Consider the following 14,011-nt stretch of genomic DNA (forward strand, 5'->3'; position numbering starts at 1 on the left):
CCCTACCACCTTGGTGATGGCTCGCTGGAACCCGAGGGGTACATATTCCTTGAGCGGGACAGTTGGCCTCGTGCTTGCTAAGGCAGCACATATACTAAAATTGGATCGATACAGAGAAGATTAGCATGGCCCCTGCGAAAGGATGACACGCAAATCCGTGAAGCGCTCCATATTTTTGGCAGCTGTGATCAAGCCTCCTTCACTGGAATTGATTCATACCTTCTTGCCACAACGTATTTTCATTCTTGATCTCTTGTGTCAAGAACTGGTGCATCTCCAATGTCTATAGGGCACTCTCAGTTTTCCAGCAAAGTGTGTCCACTCCCTTTCTCAGCAGATGCCGACAGGGAACAGGGTTTGACCCCATAGGCGATATCTTTTCCCTTCAATGTTGTCAAGGTTGTCCGCATTATCCGGTTTTCTGCTTTCTCTAACTCATTTATTTCTCGAAAACCTGGAGGACACAGCGCATTCAGAGCTTGTAGTTTGGTACCATAGATAAGTCTACCCAACCCATTCTTTCAGTAGATGGCTCGCTTGCCCTACCACCTTGGTGATGGCTCGCTGGAACCCGAGGGGTACATATTCCTTGAGCGAGACAGTTGGCCTTGTGCTTGCTAAGGCAGCACATATACTAAAATTGGATCGATACAGAGAAGATTAGCATGGCCCCTGCGAAAGGATGACACGCAAATCCGTGAAGCGCTCCATATTTTTGGCAGCTGTGATCAAGCCTCCTTCACTGGAATGGATTCATACCTTCTTGCCACAACGTATTTTCATTCTTGATCTCTTGTGTCAAGAACTGGTGCATCTCCAATGTCTATAGGGCACTCTCAGTTTTCCAGCAAAGTGTGTCCACTCCCTTTCTCAGCAGATGCCGACAGGGAACAGGGTTTGACCCCATAGGCGATATCTTTTCCCTTCAATGTTGTCAAGGTTGTCCGCATTATCCGGTTTTCTGCTTTCCGCCAACTCATTTCTTTCTCGAAAACCTGGAGGACACAGCCCATTCAGAGCTTGTAGTTTGATACCATAGATAAGTCTACCCAACCCATTCTTTCAGTAGATGGCTCGCTGGAACCCGAGGGGTACATATTCCTTGAGCGGGACAGTTGGCCTCGTGCTTGCTAAGGCAGCACATATACTAAAATTGGATCGATACAGAGAAGATTAGCATGGCCCCTGCGAAAGGATGACACGCAAATCCGTAAAGCGCTCCATATTTTTGGCAGCTGTGATCAAGCCTCCTTCACTGGAATTGATTCATACCTTCTTGCCACAACGTATTTTCATTCTTGATCTCTTGTGTCAAGAACTGGTGCATCTCCAATGTCTATAGGGCACTCTCAGTTTTCCAGCAAAGTGTGTCCACTCCCTTTCTCAGCAGATGCCGACAGGGAACAGGGTTTGACCCCATAGGCGATATCTTTTCCCTTCAATGTTGTCAAGGTTGTCCGCATTATCCGGTTTTATGCTTTCCGCCAACTCATTTCTTTCTCGAAAACCTGGAGGACACAGCCCATTCAGAGCTTGTAGTTTGATACCATAGATAAGTCTACCCAACCCATTCTTTCAGTAGATGGCTCGCTTGCCCTACCACCTTGGTGATGGCTCGCTGGAACCCGAGGGGTACATATTCCTTGAGCGGGACAGTTGGCCTCGTGCTTGCTAAGGCAGCACATATACTAAAATTGGATCGATACAGAGAAGATTAGCATGGCCCCTGCGAAAGGATGACACGCAAATCCGTGAAGCGCTCCATATTTTTGGCAGCTGTGATCAAGCCTCCTTCACTGGAATTGATTCATACCTTCTTGCCACAACGTATTTTCATTCTTGATCTCTTGTGTCAAGAACTGGTGCATCTCCAATGTCTATAGGGCACTCTCAGTTTTCCAGCAAAGTGTGTCCACTCCCTTTCTCAGCAGATGCCGACAGGGAACAGGGTTTGACCCCATAGGCGATATCTTTTCCCTTCAATGTTGTCAAGGTTGTCCGCATTATCCGGTTTTCTGCTTTCTCTAACTCATTTCTTTCTCGAAAACCTGAAGGACACAGCGCATTCAGAGCTTGTAGTTTGGTACCATAGATAAGTCTACCCAACCCATTCTTTCAGTAGATGGCTCGCTTGCCCTACCACCTTGGTGATGGCTCGTTGGAACCCGAGGGGTACATATTCCTTGAGCGGGACAGTTGGCCTCGTGCTTGCTAAGGCAGCACATATACTAAAATTGGATCGATACAGAGAAGATTAGCATGGCCCCTGCGAAAGGATGACACGCAAATCCGTGAAGCGCTCCATATTTTTGGCAGCTGTGATCAAGCCTCCTTCACTGGAATTGATTCATACCTTCTTGCCACAACGTATTTTCATTCTTGATCTCTTGTGTCAAGAACTGGTGCATCTCCAATGTCTATAGGGCACTCTCAGTTTTCCAGCAAAGTGTGTCCACTCCCTTTCTCAGCAGATGCCGACAGGGAACAGGGTTTGACCCCATAGGCGATATCTTTTCCCTTCAATGTTGTCAAGGTTGTCCTCATTATCCGGTTTTCTGCTTTTCGCCAACTCATTTCTTTCTCGAAAACCTGGAGGACACAGCCCATTCAGAGCTTGTAGTTTGATACCATAGATAAGTCTACCCAACCCATTCTTTCAGTAGATGGCTCGCTTGCCCTACCACCTTGGTGATGGCTCGCTGGAACCCGAGGGGTACATATTCCTTGAGCGGGACAGTTGGCCTCGTGCTTGCTAAGGCAGCACATATACTAAAATTGGATCGATACAGAGAAGATTAGCATGGCCCCTGCGAAAGGATGACACGCAAATCCGTGAAGCGCTCCATATTTTTGGCAGCTGTGATCAAGCCTCCTTCACTGGAATTGATTCATACCTTTCTACCACTATTTAGTTTCATTCTTGATCTCTTGTGTCAAGAACTGGTGCATCTCCAATGTCTATAGGGCACTCTCAGTTTTCTAGCATAGTGTGTCCACTCCCTTTCTCAGCAGATGCCGACAGGGAACAGGGTTTGACCCCATAGGCGATATCTTTTCCCTTCAATGTTGTCAAGGTTGTCCGCATTATCCGGTTTTCTGCTTTCTCTAACTCATTTATTTCTCGAAAACCTGGAGGACACAGCGCATTCAGAGCTTGTAGTTTGGTACCATAGATAAGTCTACCCAACCCATTCTTTCAGTAGATGGCTCGCTTGCCCTACCACCTTGGTGATGGCTCGCTGGAACCCGAGGGGTACATATTCCTTGAGCGAGACAGTTGGCCTTGTGCTTGCTAAGGCAGCACATATACTAAAATTGGATCGATACAGAGAAGATTAGCATGGCCCCTGCGAAAGGATGACACGCAAATCCGTGAAGCGCTCCATATTTTTGGCAGCTGTGATCAAGCCTCCTTCACTGGAATGGATTCATACCTTCTTGCCACAACGTATTTTCATTCTTGATCTCTTGTGTCAAGAACTGGTGCATCTCCAATGTCTATAGGGCACTCTCAGTTTTCCAGCAAAGTGTGTCCACTCCCTTTCTCAGCAGATGCCGACAGGGAACAGGGTTTGACCCCATAGGCGATATCTTTTCCCTTCAATGTTGTCAAGGTTGTCCGCATTATCCGGTTTTCTGCTTTCCGCCAACTCATTTCTTTCTCGAAAACCTGGAGGACACAGCCCATTCAGAGCTTGTAGTTTGATACCATAGATAAGTCTACCCAACCCATTCTTTCAGTAGATGGCTCGCTGGAACCCGAGGGGTACATATTCCTTGAGCGGGACAGTTGGCCTCGTGCTTGCTAAGGCAGCACATATACTAAAATTGGATCGATACAGAGAAGATTAGCATGGCCCCTGCGAAAGGATGACACGCAAATCCGTAAAGCGCTCCATATTTTTGGCAGCTGTGATCAAGCCTCCTTCACTGGAATTGATTCATACCTTCTTGCCACAACGTATTTTCATTCTTGATCTCTTGTGTCAAGAACTGGTGCATCTCCAATGTCTATAGGGCACTCTCAGTTTTCCAGCAAAGTGTGTCCACTCCCTTTCTCAGCAGATGCCGACAGGGAACAGGGTTTGACCCCATAGGCGATATCTTTTCCCTTCAATGTTGTCAAGGTTGTCCGCATTATCCGGTTTTCTGCTTTCCGCCAACTCATTTCTTTCTCGAAAACCTGGAGGACACAGCCCATTCAGAGCTTGTAGTTTGATACCATAGATAAGTCTACCCAACCCATTCTTTCAGTAGATGGCTCGCTTGCCCTACCACCTTGGTGATGGCTCGCTGGAACCCGAGGGGTACATATTCCTTGAGCGGGACAGTTGGCCTCGTGCTTGCTAAGGCAGCACATATACTAAAATTGGATCGATACAGAGAAGATTAGCATGGCCCCTGCGAAAGGATGACACGCAAATCCGTGAAGCGCTCCATATTTTTGGCAGCTGTGATCAAGCCTCCTTCACTGGAATTGATTCATACCTTTCTACCACTATTTAGTTTCATTCTTGATCTCTTGTGTCAAGAACTGGTGCATCTCCAATGTCTATAGGGCACTCTCAGTTTTCTAGCATAGTGTGTCCACTCCCTTTCTCAGCAGATGCCGACAGGGAACAGGGTTTGACCCCATAGGCGATATCTTTTCCCTTCAATGTTGTCAAGGTTGTCCGCATTATCCGGTTTTCTGCTTTCCGCCAACTCATTTATTTCTCGAAAACCTGGAGGACACGGCGCATTCAGAGCTTGTAGTTTGGTACCATAGATAAGTCTACCCAACCCATTCTTTCAGTAGTTGGCTCGCTTGCCCTACCACCTTGGTGATGGCTCGCTGGAACCCGAGGGGTACATATTCCTTGAGCGGGACAGTTGGCCTCGTGCTTGCTAAGGCAGCACATATACTAAAATTGGATCGATACAGAGAAGATTAGCATGGCCCCTGCGAAAGGATGACACGCAAATCCGTGAAGCGCTCCATATTTTTGGCAGCTGTGATCAAGCCTCCTTCACTGGAATTGATTCATACCTTCTTGCCACAACGTATTTTCATTCTTGATCTCTTGTGTCAAGAACTGGTGCATCTCCAATGTCTATAGGGCACTCTCAGTTTTCCAGCAAAGTGTGTCCACTCCCTTTCTCAGCAGATGCCGACAGGGAACAGGGTTTGACCCCATAGGCGATATCTTTTCCCTTCAATGTTGTCAAGGTTGTCCGCATTATCCGGTTTTCTGCTTTCCGCCAACTCATTTCTTTCTCGAAAACCTGGAGGACACAGCCCATTCAGAGCTTGTAGTTTGATACCATAGATAAGTCTACCCAACCCATTCTTTCAGTAGATGGCTCGCTTGCCCTACCACCTTGGTGATGGCTCGCTGGAACCCGAGGGGTACATATTCCTTGAGCGGGACAGTTGGCCTCGTGCTTGCTAAGGCAGCACATATACTAAAATTGGATCGATACAGAGAAGATTAGCATGGCCCCTGCGAAAGGATGACACGCAAATCCGTGAAGCGCTCCATATTTTTGGCAGCTGTGATCAAGCCTCCTTCACTGGAATTGATTCATACCTTCTTGCCACAACGTATTTTCATTCTTGATCTCTTGTGTCAAGAACTGGTGCATCTCCAATGTCTATAGGGCACTCTCAGTTTTCCAGCAAAGTGTGTCCACTCCCTTTCTCAGCAGATGCCGACAGGGAACAGGGTTTGACCCCATAGGCGATATCTTTTCCCTTCAATGTTGTCAAGGTTGTCCGCATTATCCGGTTTTCTGCTTTCCGCCAACTCATTTCTTTCTCGAAAACCTGGAGGACACAGCCCATTCAGAGCTTGTAGTTTGATACCATAGATAAGTCTACCCAACCCATTCTTTCAGTAGATGGCTCGCTTGCCCTACCACCTTGGTGATGGCTCGCTGGAACCCGAGGGGTACATATTCCTTGAGCGGGACAGTTGGCCTCGTGCTTGCTAAGGCAGCACATATACTAAAATTGGATCGATACAGAGAAGATTAGCATGGCCCCTGCGAAAGGATGACACGCAAATCCGTGAAGCGCTCCATATTTTTGGCAGCTGTGATCAAGCCTCCTTCACTGGAATTGATTCATACCTTTCTACCACTATTTAGTTTCATTCTTGATCTCTTGTGTCAAGAACTGGTGCATCTCCAATGTCTATAGGGCACTCTCAGTTTTCTAGCATAGTGTGTCCACTCCCTTTCTCAGCAGATGCCGACAGGGAACAGGGTTTGACCCCATAGGCGATATCTTTTCCCTTCAATGTTGTCAAGGTTGTCCGCATTATCCGGTTTTCTGCTTTCCGCCAACTCATTTATTTCTCGAAAACCTGGAGGACACGGCGCATTCAGAGCTTGTAGTTTGGTACCATAGATAAGTCTACCCAACCCATTCTTTCAGTAGTTGGCTCGCTTGCCCTACCACCTTGGTGATGGCTCGCTGGAACCCGAGGGGTACATATTCCTTGAGCGGGACAGTTGGCCTCGTGCTTGCTAAGGCAGCACATATACTAAAATTGGATCGATACAGAGAAGATTAGCATGGCCCCTGCGAAAGGATGACACGCAAATCCGTGAAGCGCTCCATATTTTTGGCAGCTGTGATCAAGCCTCCTTCACTGGAATTGATTCATACCTTCTTGCCACAACGTATTTTCATTCTTGATCTCTTGTGTCAAGAACTGGTGCATCTCCAATGTCTATAGGGCACTCTCAGTTTTCCAGCAAAGTGTGTCCACTCCCTTTCTCAGCAGATGCCGACAGGGAACAGGGTTTGACCCCATAGGCGATATCTTTTCCCTTCAATGTTGTCAAGGTTGTCCGCATTATCCGGTTTTCTGCTTTCTCTAACTCATTTCTTTCTCGAAAACCTGAAGGACACAGCGCATTCAGAGCTTGTAGTTTGGTACCATAGATAAGTCTACCCAACCCATTCTTTCAGTAGATGGCTCGCTTGCCCTACCACCTTGGTGATGGCTCGCTGGAACCCGAGGGGTACATATTCCTTGAGCGGGACAGTTGGCCTCGTGCTTGCTAAGGCAGCACATATACTAAAATTGGATCGATACAGAGAAGATTAGCATGGCCCCTGCGAAAGGATGACACGCAAATCCGTGAAGCGCTCCATATTTTTGGCAGCTGTGATCAAGCCTCCTTCACTGGAATTGATTCATACCTTCTTGCCACAACGTATTTTCATTCTTGATCTCTTGTGTCAAGAACTGGTGCATCTCCAATGTCTATAGGGCACTCTCAGTTTTCCAGCAAAGTGTGTCCACTCCCTTTCTCAGCAGATGCCGACAGGGAACAGGGTTTGACCCCATAGGCGATATCTTTTCCCTTCAATGTTGTCAAGGTTGTCCGCATTATCCGGTTTTCTGCTTTTCGCCAACTCATTTCTTTCTCGAAAACCTGGAGGACACAGCCCATTCAGAGCTTGTAGTTTGATACCATAGATAAGTCTACCCAATCCATTCTTTCAGTAGATGGCTCGCTTGCCCTACCACCTTGGTGATGGCTCGCTGGAACCCGAGGGGTACATATTCCTTGAGTGGGACAGTTGGCCTCGTGCTTGCTAAGGCAGCACATATACTAAAATTGGATCGATACAGAGAAGATTAGCATGGCCCCTGCGAAAGGATGACACGCAAATCCGTGAAGCGCTCCATATTTTTGGCAGCTGTGATCAAGCCTCCTTCACTGGAATTGATTCATACATTCTTGCCACAACGTATTTTCATTCTTGATCTCTTGTGTCAAGAACTGGTGCATCTCCAATGTCTATAGGGCACTCTCAGTTTTCCAGCAAAGTGTGTCCACTCCCTTTCTCAGCAGATGCCGACAGGGAACAGGGTTTGACCCCATAGGCGATATCTTTTCCCTTCAATGTTGTCAAGGTTGTCCGCATTATCCGGTTTTCTGCTTTCCGCCAACTCATTTCTTTCTCGAAAACCTGGAGGACACAGCCCATTCAGAGCTTGTAGTTTGATACCATAGATAAGTCTACCCAACCCATTCTTTCAGTAGATGGCTCGCTTGCCCTACCACCTTGGTGATGGCTCACTGGAACCCGAGGGGTACATATTCCTTGAGCGGGACAGTTGGTCTCGTGCTTGCTAAGGCAGCACATATACTAAAATTGGATCGATACAGAGAAGATTAGCATGGCCCCTGCGAAAGGATGACACGCAAATCCGTGAAGCGCTCCATTTTTTTGGCAGCTGTGATCAAGCCTCCTTCACTGGAATGGATTCATACCTTCTTGCCACAACGTATTTTCATTCTTGATCTCTTGTGTCAAGAACTGGTGCATCTCCAATGTCTATAGGGCACTCTCAGTTTTCCAGCAAAGTGTGTCCACTCCCTTTCTCAGCAGATGCCGACAGGGAACAGGGTTTGACCCCATAGGCGATATCTTTTCCCTTCAATGTTGTCAAGGTTGTCCGCATTATCCGGTTTTCTGCTTTCCGCCAACTCATTTCTTTCTCGAAAACCTGGAGGACACAGCCCATTCAGAGCTTGTAGTTTGATACCATAGATAAGTCTACCCAACCCATTCTTTCAGTAGATGGCTCGCTGGAACCCGAGGGGTACATATTCCTTGAGCGGGACAGTTGGCCTCGTGCTTGCTAAGGCAGCACATATACTAAAATTGGATCGATACAGAGAAGATTAGCATGGCCCCTGCGAAAGGATGACACGCAAATCCGTGAAGCGCTCCATATTTTTGGCAGCTGTGATCAAGCCTCCTTCACTGGAATTGATTCATACCTTTCTACCACTATTTAGTTTCATTCTTGATCTCTTGTGTCAAGAACTGGTGCATCTCCAATGTCTATTGGGCACTCTCAGTTTTCCAGCATAGTGTGTCCACTCCCTTTCTCAGCAGATGCCGACAGGGAACAGGGTTTGACCCCATAGGCAATATCTTTTCCCTTCAATGTTGTCAAGGTTGTCCGCATTATCCGGTTTTCTGCTTTCCGCCAACTCATTTCTTTCTCGAAAACCTGGAGGACACAGCGCATTCAGAGCTTGTAGTTTGATACCATAGATAAGTCTACCCAATCCATTCTTTCAGTAGATGGCTCGCTTGCCCTACCACCTTGGTGATGGCTCGCTGGAACCCGAGGGGTACATATTCCTTGAGCGAGACAGTTGGCCTCGTGCTTGCTAAGGCAGCACATATACTAAAATTGGATCGATACAGAGAAGATTAGCATGGCCCCTGCGAAAGGATGACACGCAAATCTGTGAAGCGCTCCATATTTTTGGCAGCTGTGATCAAGCCTCCTTCACTGGAATTGATTCATACCTTCTTGCCACAACGTATTTTCATTCTTGATCTCTTGTGTCAAGAACTGGTGCATCTCCAATGTCTATAGGGCACTCTCAGTTTTCCAGCAAAGTGTGTCCACTCCCTTTCTCAGCAGATGCCGACAGGGAACCGGGTTTGACCCCATAGGCGATATCTTTTCCCTTCAATGTTGTCAAGGTTGTCCGCATTATCCGGTTTTCTGCTTTCTCTAACTCATTTATTTCTCGAAAACCTGGAGGACACAGCGCATTCAGAGCTTGTAGTTTGGTACCATAGATAAGTCTACCCAACCCATTCTTTCAGTAGATGGCTCGCTTGCCCTACCACCTTGGTGATGGCTCGCTGGAACCCGAGGGGTACATATTCCTTGAGCGAGACAGTTGGCCTCGTGCTTGCTAAGGCAGCACATATACTAAAATTGGATCGATACAGAGAAGATTAGCATGGCCCCTGCGAAAGGATGACACGCAAATCCGTGAAGCGCTCCATATTTTTGGCAGCTGTGATCAAGCCTCCTTCACTGGAATTGATTCATACCTTCTTGCCACAACGTATTTTCATTCTTGATCTCTTGTGTCAAGAACTGGTGCATCTCCAATGTCTATAGGGCACTCTCAGTTTTCCAGCAAAGTGTGTCCACTCCCTTTCTCAGCCGATGCCGACAGGGAACAGGGTTTGACCCCATAGGCGATATCTTTTCCCTTCAATGTTGTCAAGGTTGTCCGCATTATCCGGTTTTCTGCTTTCCGCCAACTCATTTCTTTCTCGAAAACCTGGAGGACACAGCCCATTCAGAGCTTGTAGTTTGATACCATAGATAAGTCTACCCAATCCATTCTTTCAGTAGATGGCTCGCTTGCCCTACCACCTTGGTGATGGCTCGCTGGAACCCGAGGGGTACATATTCCTTGAGTGGGACAGTTGGCCTCGTGCTTGCTAAGGCAGCACATATACTAAAATTGGATCGATACAGAGAAGATTAGCATGGCCCCTGCGAAAGGATGACACGCAAATCCGTGAAGCGCTCCATATTTTTGGCAGCTGTGATCAAGCCTCCTTCACTGGAATTGATTCATACCTTTCTACCACTATTTAGTTTCATTCTTGATCTCTTGTGTCAAGAACTGGTGCATCTCCAATGTCTATTGGGCACTCTCAGTTTTCCAGCATAGTGTGTCCACTCCCTTTCTCAGCAGATGCCGACAGGGAACAGGGTTTGACCCCATAGGCAATATCTTTTCCCTTCAATGTTGTCAAGGTTGTCCGCATTATCCGGTTTTCTGCTTTCCGCCAACTCATTTCTTTCTCGAAAACCTGGAGGACACAGCCCATTCAGAGCTTGTAGTTTGATACCATAGATAAGTCTACCCAACCCATTCTTTCAGTAGATGGCTCGCTTGCCCTACCACCTTGGTGATGGCTCGCTGGAACCCGAGGGGTACATATTCCTTGAGTGGGACAGTTGGCCTCGTGCTTGCTAAGGCAGCACATATACTAAAATTGGATCGATACAGAGAAGATTAGCATGGCCCCTGCGAAAGGATGACACGCAAATCCGTGAAGCGCTCCATATTTTTGGCAGCTGTGATCAAGCCTCCTTCACTGGAATTGATTCATACCTTTCTACCACTATTTAGTTTCATTCTTGATCTCTTGTGTCAAGAACTGGTGCATCTCCAATGTCTATAGGGCACTCTCAGTTTTCTAGCATAGTGTGTCCACTCCCTTTCTCAGCAGATGCCGACCTGGAACAGGGTTTGACCCCATAGGCGATATCTTTTCCCTTCAATGTTGTCAAGGTTGTCCGCATTATCCGGTTTTCTGCTTTCCGCCAACTCATTTATTTCTCGAAAACCTGGAGGACACGGCGCATTCAGAGCTTGTAGTTTGGTACCATAGATAAGTCTACCCAACCCATTCTTTCAGTAGATGGCTCGCTTGCCCTACCACCTTGGTGATGGCTCGCTGGAACCCGAGGGGTACATATTCCTTGAGCGGGACAGTTGGCCTCGTGCTTGCTAAGGCAGCACATATACTAAAATTGGATCGATACAGAGAAGATTAGCATGGCCCCTGCGAAAGGATGACACGCAAATCCGTGAAGCGCTCCATATTTTTGGCAGCTGTGATCAAGCCTCCTTCACTGGAATTGATTCATACCTTCTTGCCACAACGTATTTTCATTCTTGATCTCTTGTGTCAAGAACTGGTGCATCTCCAATGTCTATAGGGCACTCTCAGTTTTCCAGCAAAGTGTGTCCACTCCCTTTCTCAGCAGATGCCGACAGGGAACAGGGTTTGACCCCATAGGCGATATCTTTTCCCTTCAATGTTGTCAAGGTTGTCCGCATTATCCGGTTTTCTGCTTTTCGCCAACTCATTTCTTTCTCGAAAACCTGGAGGACACAGCCCATTCAGAGCTTGTAGTTTGATACCATAGATAAGTCTACCCAATCCATTCTTTCAGTAGATGGCTCGCTTGCCCTACCACCTTGGTGATGGCTCGCTGGAACCCGAGGGGTACATATTCCTTGAGTGGGACAGTTGGCCTCGTGCTTGCTAAGGCAGCACATATACTAAAATTGGATCGATACAGAGAAGATTAGCATGGCCCCTGCGAAAGGATGACACGCAAATCCGTGAAGCGCTCCATATTTTTGGCAGCTGTGATCAAGCCTCCTTCACTGGAATTGATTCATACATTCTTGCCACAACGTATTTTCATTCTTGATCTCTTGTGTCAAGAACTGGTGCATCTCCAATGTCTATAGGGCACTCTCAGTTTTCCAGCAAAGTGTGTCCACTCCCTTTCTCAGCAGATGCCGACAGGGAACAGGGTTTGACCCCATAGGCGATATCTTTTCCCTTCAATGTTGTCAAGGTTGTCCGCATTATCCGGTTTTCTGCTTTCCGCCAACTCATTTCTTTCTCGAAAACCTGGAGGACACGGCGCATTCAGACCTTGTAGTTTGGTACCATAGATAAGTCTACCCAACCCATTCTTTCAGTAGATGGCTCGCTTGCCCTACCACCTTGGTGATGGCTCGCTGGAACCCGAGGGGTACATATTCCTTGAGCGAGACAGTTGGCCTCGTGCTTGCTAAGGCAGCACATATACTAAAATTGGATCGATACAGAGAAGATTAGCATGGCCCCTGCGAAAGGATGACACGCAAATCCGTGAAGCGCTCCATATTTTTGGCAGCTGTGATCAAGCCTCCTTCACTGGAATTGATTCATACCTTCTTGCCACAACGTATTTTCATTCTTGATCTCTTGTGTCAAGAACTGGTGCATCTCCAATGTCTATAGGGCACTCTCAGTTTTCCAGCAAAGTGTGTCCACTCCATTTCTCAGCAGATGCCGACAGGGAACAGGGTTTGACCCCATAGGCGATATCTTTTCCCTTCAATGTTGTCAAGGTTGTCCGCATTATCCGGTTTTCTGCTTTCCGCCAACTCATTTCTTTCTCGAAAACCTGGAGGACACAGCCCATTCAGAGCTTGTAGTTTGATACCATAGATAAGTCTACCCAACCCATTCTTTCAGTAGATGGCTCGCTTGCCCTACCACCTTGGTGATGGCTCGCTGGAACCCGAGGGGTACATATTCCTTGAGCGGGACAGTTGGCCTCGTGCTTGCTAAGGCAGCACATATACTAAAATTGGATCGATACAGAGAAGATTAGCATGGCCCCTGCGAAAAAGCTGGGGAACAATAGTCTGTTTGAGGAAGGGAAGAGGGAAAAAGAAGGGGAAGAAGGGGAAGAAGAGGGAAAAGGAAAAAGAGAGAAAAGAGAAGGAAAAAAGAGAAAAAAATGAAAGGAAAGGGAAAAGGTAAATCCACCTTTGACCCGTCTGTTTGATTTTTGGTAGATTGCTATTCATATTTTTTAGAAAATTGCCTTTTTATATGTTTCATTGATAAATCACTGACGTGAACGACGTCGGTTCGAATCCCACCTCTGACAAGTTTAAAATCACCCAATATCTTTTCTAATCGTTTCTTAATGAATGAACATAAATGTATAAATGTCATGTGCTTTTATGCCTTAACACTTATTTTATAAAAACTTATTTCTCATTGTATGGATACATGTTTATATTTATTTATTACCCATATGAATATGGAGTTCCTTCAAATTTACTATATTAGATGTAGGTCTATAATAATAATAATAATAATAATAATAAATAGTTAAGGTGGATTTTTGCAAAAGTGTTTTGACTCAGGCTCGCAGAATGATTAATGATAAAAAGTTATTACTGTATTCATATGTGTTATTTGTATGTATGTAATTTACATATTTGCTTGAGAAAATACCCAATTCATTAATACAATCTAATTTAAAATGAAATAAAATAGAATTGAAAGAACTGCAACAATGTAATTGTCTTCTCTGAGTGAATGTTGGCAATAAATAAAGGATTGCTGTTTTAATATATTAAACATTTATTGCAAAATATTCATCTTAATTATCTCTTTCTCTCACACACACAGTAAGCATGGCACATATAAAAAAGAATTGAACAATTAAATATAAAATACAAATATAAAATAAATAAATAAACCAAATAAAAAAAGAAATAAAGGAAGAAGATTCTGGTCAACTGGTAACAAAAATATATAAAAGACAAAATCAGGCTCACACCAAAAAACTGTAATATACAGTGTTTTTTC

At 45.9% G+C, this 14,011-nt stretch overlaps 24 non-coding genes and 1 pseudogene across 24 annotated transcripts; all 25 read left to right on the forward strand.

Moving 5' to 3' along the window:
* The first annotated feature begins 70 nt into the window (after positions 1-70).
* Positions 71-177, forward strand: LOC148995448 (U6 spliceosomal RNA). The gene has a single exon (XR_016166764.1). It is a non-coding gene; the product is annotated as a U6 spliceosomal RNA (small nuclear RNA).
* Positions 178-610: 433 nt separating this feature from the next.
* LOC148995449 (U6 spliceosomal RNA) lies at positions 611-717 on the forward strand. The gene has a single exon (XR_016166876.1). It is a non-coding gene; the product is annotated as a U6 spliceosomal RNA (small nuclear RNA).
* Positions 718-1,123: 406 nt separating this feature from the next.
* LOC148995450 (U6 spliceosomal RNA) lies at positions 1,124-1,230 on the forward strand. The gene has a single exon (XR_016165102.1). It is a non-coding gene; the product is annotated as a U6 spliceosomal RNA (small nuclear RNA).
* Positions 1,231-1,664: 434 nt separating this feature from the next.
* LOC148995451 (U6 spliceosomal RNA) lies at positions 1,665-1,771 on the forward strand. The gene has a single exon (XR_016166988.1). It is a non-coding gene; the product is annotated as a U6 spliceosomal RNA (small nuclear RNA).
* Positions 1,772-2,204: 433 nt separating this feature from the next.
* On the forward strand, positions 2,205-2,311 carry LOC148995452 (U6 spliceosomal RNA). The gene has a single exon (XR_016167100.1). It is a non-coding gene; the product is annotated as a U6 spliceosomal RNA (small nuclear RNA).
* Positions 2,312-2,745: 434 nt separating this feature from the next.
* On the forward strand, positions 2,746-2,852 carry LOC148995453 (U6 spliceosomal RNA). The gene has a single exon (XR_016167208.1). It is a non-coding gene; the product is annotated as a U6 spliceosomal RNA (small nuclear RNA).
* A 433-nt stretch (positions 2,853-3,285) lies between these two features.
* LOC148995454 (U6 spliceosomal RNA) lies at positions 3,286-3,392 on the forward strand. Its single transcript, XR_016167319.1, has one exon. It is a non-coding gene; the product is annotated as a U6 spliceosomal RNA (small nuclear RNA).
* A 406-nt stretch (positions 3,393-3,798) lies between these two features.
* On the forward strand, positions 3,799-3,905 carry LOC148995455 (U6 spliceosomal RNA). Its single transcript, XR_016165114.1, has one exon. It is a non-coding gene; the product is annotated as a U6 spliceosomal RNA (small nuclear RNA).
* A 434-nt stretch (positions 3,906-4,339) lies between these two features.
* On the forward strand, positions 4,340-4,446 carry LOC148995456 (U6 spliceosomal RNA). Its single transcript, XR_016167428.1, has one exon. It is a non-coding gene; the product is annotated as a U6 spliceosomal RNA (small nuclear RNA).
* A 434-nt stretch (positions 4,447-4,880) lies between these two features.
* On the forward strand, positions 4,881-4,987 carry LOC148995457 (U6 spliceosomal RNA). Its single transcript, XR_016167539.1, has one exon. It is a non-coding gene; the product is annotated as a U6 spliceosomal RNA (small nuclear RNA).
* A 434-nt stretch (positions 4,988-5,421) lies between these two features.
* Positions 5,422-5,528, forward strand: LOC148995458 (U6 spliceosomal RNA). Its single transcript, XR_016167652.1, has one exon. It is a non-coding gene; the product is annotated as a U6 spliceosomal RNA (small nuclear RNA).
* A 434-nt stretch (positions 5,529-5,962) lies between these two features.
* On the forward strand, positions 5,963-6,069 carry LOC148995459 (U6 spliceosomal RNA). The gene has a single exon (XR_016167765.1). It is a non-coding gene; the product is annotated as a U6 spliceosomal RNA (small nuclear RNA).
* A 434-nt stretch (positions 6,070-6,503) lies between these two features.
* LOC148995460 (U6 spliceosomal RNA) lies at positions 6,504-6,610 on the forward strand. Its single transcript, XR_016167876.1, has one exon. It is a non-coding gene; the product is annotated as a U6 spliceosomal RNA (small nuclear RNA).
* A 433-nt stretch (positions 6,611-7,043) lies between these two features.
* LOC148995461 (U6 spliceosomal RNA) lies at positions 7,044-7,150 on the forward strand. The gene has a single exon (XR_016167988.1). It is a non-coding gene; the product is annotated as a U6 spliceosomal RNA (small nuclear RNA).
* A 434-nt stretch (positions 7,151-7,584) lies between these two features.
* On the forward strand, positions 7,585-7,691 carry LOC148995462 (U6 spliceosomal RNA). Its single transcript, XR_016168099.1, has one exon. It is a non-coding gene; the product is annotated as a U6 spliceosomal RNA (small nuclear RNA).
* Positions 7,692-8,125: 434 nt separating this feature from the next.
* On the forward strand, positions 8,126-8,232 carry LOC148995463 (U6 spliceosomal RNA). Its single transcript, XR_016164958.1, has one exon. It is a non-coding gene; the product is annotated as a U6 spliceosomal RNA (small nuclear RNA).
* Positions 8,233-8,638: 406 nt separating this feature from the next.
* Positions 8,639-8,745, forward strand: LOC148995464 (U6 spliceosomal RNA). The gene has a single exon (XR_016155405.1). It is a non-coding gene; the product is annotated as a U6 spliceosomal RNA (small nuclear RNA).
* Positions 8,746-9,179: 434 nt separating this feature from the next.
* On the forward strand, positions 9,180-9,286 carry LOC148995465 (U6 spliceosomal RNA). The gene has a single exon (XR_016164947.1). It is a non-coding gene; the product is annotated as a U6 spliceosomal RNA (small nuclear RNA).
* Positions 9,287-9,719: 433 nt separating this feature from the next.
* Positions 9,720-9,826, forward strand: LOC148995466 (U6 spliceosomal RNA). Its single transcript, XR_016155519.1, has one exon. It is a non-coding gene; the product is annotated as a U6 spliceosomal RNA (small nuclear RNA).
* Positions 9,827-10,260: 434 nt separating this feature from the next.
* LOC148995467 (U6 spliceosomal RNA) lies at positions 10,261-10,367 on the forward strand. The gene has a single exon (XR_016155630.1). It is a non-coding gene; the product is annotated as a U6 spliceosomal RNA (small nuclear RNA).
* Positions 10,368-10,801: 434 nt separating this feature from the next.
* LOC148995468 (U6 spliceosomal RNA) lies at positions 10,802-10,908 on the forward strand. Its single transcript, XR_016155741.1, has one exon. It is a non-coding gene; the product is annotated as a U6 spliceosomal RNA (small nuclear RNA).
* A 434-nt stretch (positions 10,909-11,342) lies between these two features.
* On the forward strand, positions 11,343-11,449 carry LOC148995469 (U6 spliceosomal RNA). Its single transcript, XR_016155852.1, has one exon. It is a non-coding gene; the product is annotated as a U6 spliceosomal RNA (small nuclear RNA).
* Positions 11,450-11,883: 434 nt separating this feature from the next.
* LOC148995470 (U6 spliceosomal RNA) lies at positions 11,884-11,990 on the forward strand. Its single transcript, XR_016155965.1, has one exon. It is a non-coding gene; the product is annotated as a U6 spliceosomal RNA (small nuclear RNA).
* A 434-nt stretch (positions 11,991-12,424) lies between these two features.
* Positions 12,425-12,531, forward strand: LOC148995471 (U6 spliceosomal RNA). Its single transcript, XR_016156080.1, has one exon. It is a non-coding gene; the product is annotated as a U6 spliceosomal RNA (small nuclear RNA).
* Positions 12,532-12,965: 434 nt separating this feature from the next.
* On the forward strand, positions 12,966-13,061 carry LOC148995472 (U6 spliceosomal RNA; annotated as a pseudogene).
* Positions 13,062-14,011: the final 950 nt, after the last annotated feature.

Source organism: Pimephales promelas, chromosome 3, assembly GCF_988280905.1.
Source record: "Pimephales promelas chromosome 3, fPimPro1.hap1.1, whole genome shotgun sequence".
NCBI lineage: Eukaryota > Metazoa > Chordata > Actinopteri > Cypriniformes > Leuciscidae > Pimephales > Pimephales promelas.